The following is a 13,972-nucleotide window of genomic DNA, read 5'->3' as shown; positions in this document are numbered from 1 at the left end:
TAAGGTCATTTCAGAATCTGGAGGAGTTTGAATAATTCAGGCCCCATCATCATTTACTCCAAACGCCTCATTTCATTTTATGAGTCATCTTTGAAAGAAAAGGAAGAGAGAGATGTATGGTGGCAAATGACTCGGGACTGGAACCAAGAGAGCTGGAACGGCTACGAAGAGGAGGCTGCCAGCGTCTTGGATGGGCACGGCCGGGGCCAGTTTCAGAAGTGGTCCCGGGGACCGTCTGCCAGGCTGGGGTGCAGAGAGGTCTCAGGGGGCTGGGGGGAAGGCCAAACCTGAGTCCAACTCCCGGGGTGGGTTTGGGGGAAAGGCCTTGTTTGGCCTGGGCCTCAGTTTGCCCATCTGTGGGGGGCAGAGGGTGGGCGCCTCCCGTGCGTGCAGAGCAGCTGGATTTGTGACGTCTCTGACAGCCACGTTCTCAGATGGCCACGTTCCCAGCTGTGATCCCCTGTAGGTGAGGACCATGGCTTTACCCCTGTGCCCAGCACCGACTCTGGTCCCAGGGCCCCCGCTCAGGGTCTGGTGTCGGGACTCCAGTCCTCAGTCAGGCTGTGACTTCGGGCGGTGACGTATTTCACCTCTGTCATCTTAGTTTTTGGCGGGGGGTGGGGAGGTGGGGGGAAAGGGGCTAACAATGTACCTTCCGCTTCACCGCCGGAAGGCTCAGAGCCCATGTCTGTGAGGTGTGCAGCCCCCCCAGCCCCACACCCCGGTCCAGGGGATGGCTGTCCTGGTTGTTCTGATCTGCAGACCTGCGATGTGTTTTCTAATCCTTCACTTCTGAACACCTGCGGAGTCCCGAGGTGGGACAGACGCTTGTGGTGATGGCAGGGGCCACTGAGAAGAATGATGGTTTGGGCCCCCAGGGAGCTTGCTGGAGATGACAGACTGCGTTAAAATCACTGTGGTACCAGGGAGGATGAGGGGAAGGGGAGCTGTGAGGGTCCCGGAGGTCTTCATGGAGGAGGGTGAGGGGTCAGGTGGTCTCAGAAGGAGGGGTGGGGTTTGGAGGCAGAGGGGAGGGGAGGGAGGAGGAGAGCTAGCAGGACTCTTAGGGGGCACGAGTGCACAGGGGCAGCCCTGGGAACACTGAGTTCTGGCTGTGCCCATGTCACAAGCACAAGAGTGCTGACACGGGTGTGCTGGGGAGAGAACTTGGTCCTGCCGGGCAGTCAAGGGGAGCAGAGACACGTTAGGTAAGATCTGGAGGGTGAGCACCTTCAGCTGGGTGAACAGGTGCGGGAGGGAGCGTTCCTGGAGGAAGGGGTTATACTTAACGGAGCCAGAGAATGGGAAGCAAGGAAAAAGCCCAGTTGTGTAGAGGCTCGGGTGGACCAGTACGGTGGACGCACTGACCATGACCCTGGTTGTGTCCAGCAGCAATGTGCTCCGGGGATGGGCTGTGATCATTGGTCACAGCAGTTCTGTGCCGGGTGATTGGTTTAGAGATAGGGAGCTGAGCTGGTTTGGCCAGTGAGATGCTAGGGAATACCTGCTGAAGAGTTTTTTCTCTTTGATCCAAATAATCATTTGAGGAAAATTGCTTTGTTCCCACCCTCCCAGTTTTGGACACACTTGTGCTAGAAAACGATGCCTGGAGCTCCTGTAGCCCCCTTGTGAGTGTGAGGGGCGAGGCAGAGCTGCCGACCCAATGACCTGATACTGCTGAATGGCTGAACCAGCCCTGGGCGTGCAGACTGGGTATGGGCTATAAAATGACTTTATTCTGTAAGCAGTTAGTTCGAATGCTGCTTTGCATAAGCACGCACATTCCTCATTGATCCATTGCGTTAAGGATTATAATTTTATCCTAGAAGCAATAGGAAGCTATTAAATGGGTTAAACATTTGAAGAGGGCCATGATAGGATTATATGTGTGCCTTCTTAATATCACTCTGAAAATATATCAGTGTGATCTACTGTATCCACAGATGAAAGAAGAAAACCATATGATCATTTTAATAGATACAGAAAAAATATTGGCAAAATCCAATAATAATTCATGACAGATACTCTCAGCAAACTTGGACTGGAAAGGGACTTCTACAGTCTGATAAAGAGCACCTACACATACCCCACAGCTGACAGCATCCTTAGTGCTGGAGGGCCGCTTCCCTCCCAAAGTCAAGGGTAAGATGAGGATGTTTGCTGTTGTCACCTCTGTTCAATATCAAACCGGGGGCCTAGCCAATGCAATAAGGCAAGAAAAAGAAATCACATAGACTGGAAAGCATAGACTAAAACTATTTCCATCCACAGGCGATGTAATTGTCTATGGAAAAAAAAATCCCAAGAAATCTATTAAAAAACCTTACTAGAACTCATAAGTGAGCCTAACAAAGTTGCAGGGTAGTGAGTCAATATACAAAAATCGATTGTATTTCATTCTGTCTAGAGACGTGGTGGTTACGCGAACCTACATGGGATAAAATGTTAGAGAATTATACACACTCATTGTACTGATGTCAATTTCCCAGTTCTGATATCGTACTATCTCGTACTATCTTGTACTTGTACTATCTCCGTGTGCAAGATGTAATCATTAGGGAGAGCTGGGTGAGAGAACAGGAAACCTCTCTCTACTACCTTTGCCGACTTTTATGAATCTATAATTAAATATCATCTTTTAAATCAATTATATTTCTATGTAGCAGCGATGAATGATTAAAAATTAAAGAAAACACTGTTTACAACAGCTTCCCCATCATGAACTACTTAGATATAAATCTAACAAATATGTAGAGGGTTTATATGTTGAAAACTAGGTGAATGTGACCACTGGAGGTTCATTTCTTAGAATTTTGTGTTCTTTTCAATCCTCAAAATTCTCTTCTAAAATGAAAATTCAGGGCAACACCCTGAAGCTTTTCCTCTAACAGCCCTTGGCCTTGGCCAAGACCCTGCTGCGTCTGGACTCGTGTCCTCTTCTGAGGCACAGCCAGCAGGGCCTCCAGACCAGTGGGGAGACAGAGGGCTGTGGAGAGGAAAGGCGGTGTGAGACCCCCTGAGGGCCATGCTGTCCCACAGACAGCAAGCCCAGGCCTCTCTGGCGTCTCCAGAGGAGCCCTCTCTTCTGTCCCCCATGGTTCTCATGGCTCCTCGGGAGATCTGGGCTTATTCCCAGGAAGCAGCTAGTTTAGGGACTGGCGCACAGCACCAGGAGCCCCAGAGCCCACTGTGTGGTGGTTTCTGTGGCAACCTGCAGCTGGGAGACGGGCTTGCAGCAGTTCCAGGGGGTGCCAATTTAGGAGACTGTGACCAGAGGTAAGACTGCCAGCCCAGACCCCTGCCAAGGGATGGGTGTGAAGAATCCAGAACTAGCCATCATCCCCCCAGTAGAATGCTCGTTAGACCCAGCCCTGTGAGGGCACTAGGGATCCAAGGATGAGCAGACTAGAGGCCGGAGGCACTAAGAGTCCACTGCTGGGACGAGGAAGGTAAGAACTAGGCCGTGACCATACAGCAGAATGGGTCTGGCAGGCCAGATGCCCAGTCTGAGCCAAGGGCCTGGGGCCACTGAAGCCTGAAGATGCCAGGAGCAGGGAAGGTGGAGCTGGGCTGGGGGCTCAAGTGGGATCCAAGGCCTGGGTCCCACCGAGACGTCAGGATGATAGAGAGCAGACCTTACAGAACCGGGATCCCTAGGCAGCATGTCCCCTCTGAGACTGCAGTCCCCAGGACGCTCCCCGTCACTCAGATACTGACACCACCACTGGCCTTTCGGATGTCTGGGAAGAGGCTCTGGGATCCAGGGGAACCAGCTCTGCTTGCCCCAGAAATAAGGAAGAGGGGAGCAGTGAACACATGACTCCATGCTGTGCTCCAAACCAGCTAGACCCACACCCCCGGCCCAACGCCTCGCTCTGGACTGGGATGTCCAGTTCCCCTACCCCAGCTCTGGACTTGCTCAGTCTCTGAGCTCTAACTCTCCCTCTTTCAAAGGGTCCAGGACCCCTGCTTCAAAATACGACATGGGTCAGGTGAGGTCATAGCAGAGGACACTCTGAAGGGCTGACACACGTGCAGAGCGCTGCTGTGAACTCTCACCGGGAGCATGGGGCTGGAGAGGGGAAGGGCTCCACGGGGCTGGAAGGGCTCCACTGGCCAGTTCAGCCCGCTTCTGCGTCCTCGCTCCTGTGTTCTTTATTTTGCATTTTCCCCTTCTCCTCCTGATCTGGGGGGACACGATGGCTCCTGGGACAGGGCTTCTCAACCACCCTGGGCGGATACCCTCCAGCTGTGCTGGGCAGCAAGTAACCCAGGGACCTCTTTCCCACATGGGTCCCATAGACTACCACGTGGAGTACACACTGACTTCATGGGACCCCATCCGCAGTTGTCTTAGCATCTTTGTCCAGGACCAGAGCAACTCTCAACTTCTGGTCCTCCCTGTGTTACCTAAAATCTTGCCTGCAGTTGCTTCTGTGTGTGGATCTGGAGAGAAACCCGGGTTGCCCTGATGAACTCTACTCACGGGTTCCTGGGTCTTAATTGCTAAGTAGTCAGCACCCCCTTAAAATGAAATGGCCCAGACGGTGGGACACCCTGCCACCAAGCGGGGTCTCACCATCCTCCCGGCCCATTTCTTGAAGCTGCAGACTCCCTCCCGGACCACGCAAGACCTCACAGACTTCCACTTCGTCTACAGAACTTTTCTTCGGATCTCGTTGCAGAAAGAACACGGTGACTTTTCTGGGCTGCAGCTCGGCCAGGAGGCCAGCGAGAGAGATATGATTACCTCGGCAGTGACAGGTGTGCCGGCCGTCTTTGCCCCGGGAACGTCACCCATCCATCAGGAAGCGCCCGGCGCCTGCCCACAGCTGGCAGGGGAGCAGCACGTAGCAGCCAGGGCCAACTCGGTGCTAAGTTGACTAATTCGTTTGCTCAGTTGTTCAACACACCTTTCCTTACTATGGAGCTCTAGGACAGTGTGGCTTAGAGGAGGATCTGGGCCCAGTCTGGCTGCTCTCCTTTCCTGATGGCCACCCATCAGCTGCTCCCATGCCTCAGTTTCCCCCACTATAAAACAGGGGACACTAATGGTATCTATACATATGGGGGTCTGTCAAACATGGAGTCTGGCTCGAAGCCACAACCCCTCTTGTTGAGAACCCCAACCAGACCAACCAACCCAGACCAAGAGAGGGCTCTGTGGGAGGCAGGGGCGTGGTCCCAGAGGACGAGGCTGATCTAGTGGCCAGAAGCAGCTGCGTCGTCCACTTACAGTGCAATGAACCCTCTTACGCAACCCCCTGTCCACAGCTCCTTTGTCCTGGCCTTCCCTTCTGGTCACCCTGCTCCTACGTCTTGGCTCTTGTCCTGACAAGTGCAGGCTGGTAGCCACGAGTCAGAGACCTGGATAGGGGGAGAGAAGGATGAGGAGAAAGCATGGAGTTTGGGGCTGAGGCCGGGACTATGAGGAGGGGCTGAGTATTGGTGGTTACGGAACAGTCCATGAGGTGGCTGTAGACATGAAATGGGGTTTTTGATATCTCCAGTCGCTGCCCTCGGTACATTCTGGTGAATCTTCCTTCCCTTCCTCAGAAAAGCATATCCAGAGTTTTCTCATCACTGCAATCCTGGGGGCCAGCTCGCTCATACAGCTCAGTGCTTCTGTCTTGCATGGGGATTAGCTTTTCCTGTCCCTTCTGTGCTGGGGACTTAGGCCTGAAATGGGTGAAGGTAGGGGGAGGACTCTGGGTTTTTTTTTTTTTTTTTCTTTTCATGTTCTACCTTCTCAAGGAGCGTGGCAGGAAGAGAGATGTGAAAGCAACATGTGGGCCTTTCATTTTCCAGAATGTGACAGTCTGTGTGTCTGTGGGAGACTCGTGACGTAGATGCTGGTTGAAAAGCAAACATCAAACAGTTTGGGAGTATCTTCTAAAGTTAAACACACAGCTAACCTGTGACCCAGAAGTCCTCCTTTTAGGTATTTATCCAGGATAAATAAAACAAATGTTCATTAAAAAAAAAAAAGGCTTGATAAGATTGTTTGTAACAGCTTTATTTATAAGCAGACATCTATTATATGTGAAAGAGTAAGCACGGGACGCCTAGCTTGGGATGCTACTCTACCGTAAAAGATGAAAAGAAGGTGTAGCTAGATCACAGGACATGAAAAATATAAAAGGGAAGTGAGAAGGTGAGGGGGCAGGATGGTAGACTGAGAAGGTCTAACATGTAACAGGTGACTAGCTGGTATTTTAGGAGGAGATTACGCAGAGAATGGGGGAGAAGCCACAGAAGTCACCAGTCCTCAGATTCAGGAGCCCTAACAATTCCCAAAGAGAACAGATGAGCAGAAATCCACACCCGGACATGTAATAGCAAAACTGTGGATCACTGAAGACAAACAGAAGATCTGGAGCAGCAGCTCACATAACGAGACACCTGCTCTCAAACAGCAGCAGGTAGGCTCACCGCTGACTTTTCAGTGGCAATCCTGGGAGGCACGATGCCGAAAGGAAATGAAAGCCGATTAGAATCCTGTACCCAGCCAAAATAGTCTTCGAGGATGAGGGCAAAGGTACTTTCTGATAAAAACGGGGAATAGTTGTTACAAAGAAACCTTCAGCAAGCGAGTCCCACAACGTACTTTAGGAAGAAGGAGAAGGGCTTCGGAAGGAGGGCCTTGAATGCAAGAAGAATGCGATTCAGTGTGGCCAAGCTAAACTCATTATCTGCACCCCAGCCCTTTCTGCCTCCATGAATGGTAATTGTAATTACACGGGCCAGAAACAGAGAAATCATCTGATGTCCCTTCTTTCTCACCTCACTGTTATCTAATCTCCTGGAAGCCTCGGCATCTTTGCCTTCCAAGTAGCCCTCAAATCCATCCCCGTGTCTCCACCCCAACGCTGCAGCCAGGTTCTGCTACACCCCCTGCAGCAGCCTTCCAGCAGCCGGGCGCCCCTCTGATGTGGTCTCCACACTGCAGCCTGGGTGACCTTCAGGAAGTGCAAATCTGACAACGTCTCCCCTCTGTTTAAAACACAAAATGGCATCCTATTACTTAGGATAGAGTCAAAAATCTTTATCAGGTGAGAGAAGGTCTTATGGTCCAGTCCCTGCCCACTTCTCACACTCACCTCTGCTGTCCCTGCCCTCTACTTCCCCAGGCCCTCTGGACTCTCTAAGTCCCTGATGTACTATCCGTTTTGCCCACATAGGCTGTTGCCTGTGTGTTTGCCACTGCGCAGAGAGCCCTTCCCTTCCTTCTTTTCCTAATTGATGTCCCTCATTCTTCAGATCTCAGTTTAATTGGCACTTCCTCCAAGAAGTCTGTCTTGATTTCCCTGCTGATGTCAGCTCTCCCCACCCCCTTTAATGCACTCATAGAACCATGGTACTCATCTATGGCACTTGATACTGGAACAATTTCACATTTATTTGTGTAATTAATTATGGTCTGGCTCCCCTGCTGGACTTCCATTTTCAATAGAGAAAAGCCTTTCTCTTTTTTGTCTTTTTTGTATGTCTCCAGGACAAACACAACCATGGACACCTAATGAAATTCACCAAATAATGGTTGAATATATGAATCGCTGAATGGTGCCTGCTGTCCTGCGAGTCCCCTTGCGTGAAATTCTAGAATATGCAGAGTCACTTCTTTTTCACATCAAGAGAACACTGGTTCTCATATAAATAAATTGAGAGTCTGTGCAATGCAATGGGAAAAAATTGGAAATTGGGAAAAGAAAAAGGAGAAAAACTCATCAGAGATCGAGTTACAGCTTTTTGCAGTAAGGTATAGGGGAGATGCAGACGGGTCAGGGGGAGAGGAGGTGGGCCAATGGCAGGTGTTTGGGCGAGAGGTTTTCCGAGCAGAGCTGAGACCACCCAGCCTCCCAGAGGAGGGGCGGGGAGAGGGGCCGCTCAGCTCTGCCAAGCGGTTTAAATAAAAAACCAATGGGGCCCTCTCCCCGTTTGAAAACATGCAATTCTCTATGTCTCTGGGACTGTGGTGAAGTCCAAGAGTCAGAAATAAACAACCCTGAGTCATACAATCATTAAGGCTCTGGACGTTAGAGTAGACGAACAGACACACAAATGAGCTCCGTGTGTGCATGGTGCCTGTAGCAAAGCCTCATTCTTTCTGCAGCCACTCACAGTGCTCATCTTTGTGAATGTGAGATGTATAAAGGATTATTGATTCTCTCTTTGTTTCATGAGCGGCTTTAATATTTAATTGCGGTGAACAAAAATATTTGTATGGGGGGGGGCACCTGGGTGGCTCAGTTAGTTAAATGTCTGCCTTCGGCTTAGGTCATGATACCGGGGTCCTGGGATGGAGTCCCACATCAGGCTTCTTGCTCAGCGGGGAGCCTGCTTCTCCCACTCCCTCTGCTGCTCCCCCTGCTTGTGCCCCATCCTCATCAAATAAATAAATAAAATCTTAAAAAAAAATTGTATGGGGGTTTTCATGGGTCCACTTGCAACCTGAATGCCCCCAGAGCTGCAGAACCATTGGATGTCTGTGCGTCCATGTCCCGCCGGTCCCTCGCACCCCACTGAGCCCAGCCCACGGCTCCTCTCACTGTGTCCTCTGCTCAGCACCACACGGGAAACCCGAACATCGTCCTCGATGCCTCTGCACACCATCCGCATCCAATGGACGCCCATCCCAGCGCCCTCAGCCCCCTGCATCCCGAGACCTCCTTCTCCTGCCGTATCCTGCAAGGCTGCCCACCTGCTCTCCCCGAGTCTGGTCGTGCCCCTGCCGCCTATCCTCCCCAGCGGGGTGAAGGGCAGCGGCTGTGAGGAGAGCTGCTGTGGGCAGGAGATCAGAGGCCCAAGGCAAACTAGAGTGAGAGTTTAGGCTGGCAAGCTCTGTGGCAGCCTGCCGGCCCCCCGCCCAGGGCCAGGTCTGCTCAGGGCTGGCTTTATCCTTCAGCCCAATGCTTGCGGAAACCCGCTCTGTTTCGTGGTATGGGGAACCAGCGTTTATGTAGCACCTGTTACATGTGCAGGGCCCTGCTGTGGGCTCTGGGGGCAGAGGGGCAATTTCTGACAGAGGCAGAAATGTTCCATCTTGACATAAATACCAAACTCCTTACAGAGATCCCAAGGGGCCATGACAGAGGGTGTCCATCCCACAGGGGGTGGTGTCCACGGGTGTCCACTGCGGGGGTAGACGGTCAGGTGGCCCCTGGCAGACACACATGGGGCATGAGAGCTGTCCCTTGCTGGCAGACTTCTCTATTCTGTATGTGCCCCCGGGGCTGGACGCCTGTCACCTGCATGTCCCCAGGCTCCTCAGCCAGCCAGGTTCCAGCTGCAGTCATCCACCAGGAGGCACTGGCTCCAGAAGAGAAGTGGGGTGTGTAGTCCATCCACCCCCCCACCCCCCCCACTCCCCCGCTGGCAAAGAGCCACAGACTGGGAGCTCCTGCTCCCGTCTGACCTCCCCTTGACTAATGTCATCTACACTGATCCTAGTTTCTAATAAGGCCACATTCTCAAGCCCTTGGGGGTAGGATTTCAACATTCTAATTTGGCGGGGACACACTCAGCCGTAACAGTAGGCAGATGTGTAAGTCTTTGAGCTTCTAGTGGACACTCTGGGCACTGGGGGAGCTCGGGCTATGGCCCCAGCCCAGGGAGCTGATAGCTTCCTCATCTCTGAGTACGCACCCACCACACCCACCCCTGGAAGTTCAGTGACTCCCTGATCTCTGGGTCACCACCGCCTCTTCTTCTCTCCATTATTCCTCTGGGAGATAAACTCCTCTTTGCTTGAAATAGGGGGGTTTCTGGTTCATAACTGGTCAGTGACTGGTATGCATACCACGCGACAGAAGTCACAGAAGTGATGTTCACGAAGCAACTCAGATGTGTGTGTGTGCGTGTGTGCGTGAAAATGGACAAGCTGATTCTAAAATTTATATGGAAATGCAATGGGCCAAGAAAACTAGATGACCTTAACACGGGAAAACAGAATGGAAGATCTATGCTGCCGGATTCCACGCCTTATTATGATACCCCAGCAATCAGGAGACGGCGTGCTAATTGCCGAGGATGAACACATAGACCCATGGGGCCGAAGGGAGGGCCCAGAAGCAGCCCACACATTCATCCTCACTTGGTTTTTAGCAAGGGTGCAAGCATCGTGTGATGGGGGAAAGGATGAGCTTTTTTTTTTTTTTAAAAAGAAAGGTGTGGGACTCATTGGATATTCCTATGAAAAAAAGGTGAATTTTGATCCCTGCACAAAGGCCAATTTCAGGCAGATTGTAGGTATAAAATTTCAAAGCAAAATATAATATTTCTAAAAAGAAACAATATCTTCAGGACTGCGAGGCAGGCAAATATATCTTAAGCAAGACACAGAAGGCACGCTAACGACAGAGGAAGCAGTGATACATCAGACTCCATTAAAATTAAGCACATCTGTTCAACAAAAGACGCCACTAAGAAAGCGACAAGCCAAACCAAAGTGGTCGGAGAAACCCACCATGCGTGCATTTGACCTAAGACTTGAAGTCAGAATATATGAAGAACTTCCTCATATCCTTAAGAGCAACAAGCCAACAGAAAAATCTGAGCAGACACTTTGCAACAGAGCCTATGCACGGCACTGATAAACCCCTAAGAGCGATCAACTTCATTAGTCCAGGGAAGCAGACATTAAAGCCACCAGGCGGTCCCACCACAGACTCATGAGAAGGGCTGAAGTTCCAAGTCACCAGTTTTAAGAGCAGGAAGGATGTGAACCACCGTGACTCACCTGCCTCGTGGGGGGGCATTGCTGGAGGTGTGAGTTGGGCTGGGTGTGAGCGCCCCGTGACGCAGCACGAGTCCTCATTCAACAAGTATGCGCCCTGAAGTACACCCCGAAGTTCCCCAGATCATGTGCAGACGTTCACAGCAACAGGTTCCCCACAGCCCAGACCTGGAAGCGATCCAGATGTTACCATCGGAACCGGCAAGCTCATGGTGTGTGCTCACGTGACGGAAAACCCTGCGCCCTGGGGAGGAAGCCACGCGCAGTGGGGGTGACCCCATCCAAGTTCAAGACCAGCAGCCCTGGTCTGTCCCAGCAGATGTCAGGGTAGTGTTTACCCTCGGAAAGGGGCACGGGGGACGCTCCACACACGTTTCATTGTTTGATCTGGCGAGTGCTTCTCAGATCTGCTGTCTTTGTGAGGATTCACTGAGCCGAAGGAAATACTGTACTTTTTCAAATAAAGAATTATGCCTCAGTTTGTGCTCCGCTGAGCTTAAATTTTTACACAAAATGAAGCTCTAAGTGATTGCATGACTGACAGAACTGAAGTGACTCAAATTTCTTCCCTTGGTTTTGAAAATCACCCGGGGTCCACCCCATACCAGGAGCACCCCCGCGCACAGGTGGCCCCAGGCAGCACGCCTGCCCACGCTCTGCGCCCACCCCGCCCTTCACAGACCCCTTTGGGCAGGAAGTCCCCAGGCCCGGGGTGCCCGGGAGAGTGGTCGGAGGGGAGGGGGGCCCAGGCTCTGAGCGGATAGTCCCCTCAACCCTGCATGGCCGGAGGAGACCCAGAGCAGGAGGGCGGCTGGCTGGATGCGTCTTGGGGCAGTACAAGGGGCCAAGCCTGGCAGCCTTGGTTGCTGGCCTGGGAGCAGTGTGGGCACCGTTTCCTGTTTCCTAGAGGAAACAGTATTGGTGACAAAATTAGATAAAGGCTGCACCTCCCTACCCCCCAAAGGAGGATGTAGAGCAGGGGGGCAGCACCTCCTTTAAGGAATTCTGGCTGTGAGTTTGGCATTATAGGGAGGGGCTGTGAATTTCAACGCAGGTGTGCCTGGCTGCTCCTGTCTCGGACGTGGGTAACCCCCTTAGCCAGCGTGGCCAAGGGCGGCATTCGGTCCCCATCCAGGCCTTCTGCAGAGGACTCCAGCGCTATTTGCCTCTCACCATGTGGTCTGGGCTGGGACACATCGCCTTGAGCTTTGGGTTCTTATCACGCACTACGGGAAGTTCTTGGTCTTCGCTTCTGCATGTGGGTCAGTGCAGAGTCCCCAGGGCAGGGCTGGGGTCCCGGGAGGTCTCTGCTCAGCAAGACACACGAGCTGCTTGGAAAGGGACCCCCTCACTGTGCAGGAACCGGCCAAGGTCCCTTGGGTGCACCTGGATGATTATCCCTCAGAGACCCCACAGGTCTGGGAGAGAAGGAACCATACCAGAGAGTGGAAAGAGAACAGAGACCCACAGGTGGGGCATTTCCGCACAGTGATCTGAGCCAGGCGGCACCTCTGTGTTGGGCAATTAATGTTGCATTTAATCGAAACCTCTGTTAGATTCCTTAAGTCCAAGTCCTCTCTCTCTGCATGGCCTGAGATAACATGCTTACTTTCTTTGAGCTTTGGTTTCCTCATCTGTGAGAGGAGAGAAAGTCCTTTGAAAAACAGTCTATGCAAACACTGGGTTTTTCTTTTCTTTTTTTTTTTTTTTTTTAAGATTTTATTTATTTCTTTGACAGAGACACAGTGAGAGAGGGAACACAAGCAGAAAGAGTGGGGGAGGGAGAAGCAGGCTCCCTGCTTAGCAGGGAGCCTGATGTGGGGCTTGATTCCAGGACCCTGGGATCATGACCTGAGCCAAAGGCAGCCACTTAACTGACTGAGCCACCCAGGTGCCCCAGATACGGGGTTTTTCCATATATGAGCACTTCCAAATGTGCTCTGTGACTTGTGGGTGTCTCTGTATATGAGTAGGTCTTAACAGTTTTTTTAAAAAGATTCCTTGGTTAGTTCAGTCATGAGACACTGGGTTAAACAAAGTGAAGCAGATTTCCTTATTGCAGGACTTCTCAGGGCCTTTAAAATGTCAATATGCATCATAGGTTGCCAGGAGGGGGGGATTATCTGTGGTATATCTCAGGCATCTCCAAAGAGCGGGGTGTGTGTGTGTGTGTGTGCACGCGCGCGCACACTCACGCGCACCATCTTACGGGATTAGTTAGAAATCTTGTCGTGGATATTCCGGCAACCAGTGAAGAACTTTGTTCTCATATGAACACCTGCATTTCTTTCCCAGTGCAAATTTCACAGCACAAACGGAATATAACAACATCTATTAGGGGTGAGGCAGGGGTTTTCTCTGATAGTTACCGTATATACTGCCTGGGTGTTGGGGAAAAGGCTGGGGCTCATAAAGCCTCCAGACACATGGAAGCCTGGAAGAATCTTTTGCTCAAAAGACTTGGGGGTGGTGCTTTGTTTGCTTAAATCATGCTCCTAGCGACACTGCAAGGTGGGGTCCGAAGAGCTGGAGGCCCGCAACTGAGCGGTCTGAAGAGTGTAAATGAAAAACAGGTCTGTTTGGGTGAGTGTATCGGTTTGCTTTTGTTTTTATTGAGTTTCGGTCAATCAGTATACTTTCTCTAGGCTGCAGCTGAAGAATGCTTTTATCAGAGGCATTTAAATTATTTAAATCCCTGCAAAGAAAAGACCGTGTTACTGCAAATCGGAAACACTCCGGCTCTTCGCTCCAGATTGCCCAGAGAAACAATTGTTTTCCGAAGGCACATGCAGGCGACGTGAGGTTTCTCGGGTGCATATCCTGCGTCGATCCTCCTTTCAGAGCAGACAGCCTGAGGTGGTCACCAGTCACGTGTGGAAGTGTGGTCCTGGGTCCTATCTCCACATCATTCTGTCTGCTTCTTCTTCTGGAGTGCAGACTTTCATCTAATTTTGTCACCAATACTAAATGGCCTTTCTATATTTTGACACACTGAATCACTGAGTCTGAATTTGTTCCATTATTTATGACGGCTCATGTTCGGGGATGATGAATCATGGCATTTTTTTTTTCGAGCCCTTGCCTCCTGGAGCGGGGCCCTCCCTTCTCTCCTGCTCACCCCTCTTTGAAGCCAGATCCCTGGGGGGTGGGGTTGCCCACTAGGAGCCCTATGAAGGGTGGAAATCAAGATGAAAGGAAGGTTCTGGAATCTCCCAGGTCTGCAAGCCGGCAAATCCC

Source organism: Enhydra lutris, unplaced genomic scaffold (genome assembly GCF_002288905.1).
Source record: "Enhydra lutris kenyoni isolate GAN:26980312 unplaced genomic scaffold, ASM228890v2 scaffoldscaffold35, whole genome shotgun sequence".
NCBI classification, from domain to species: Eukaryota; Metazoa; Chordata; class Mammalia; order Carnivora; family Mustelidae; genus Enhydra; species Enhydra lutris.
Note: the sequence above shows the minus strand (reverse complement) of the source record.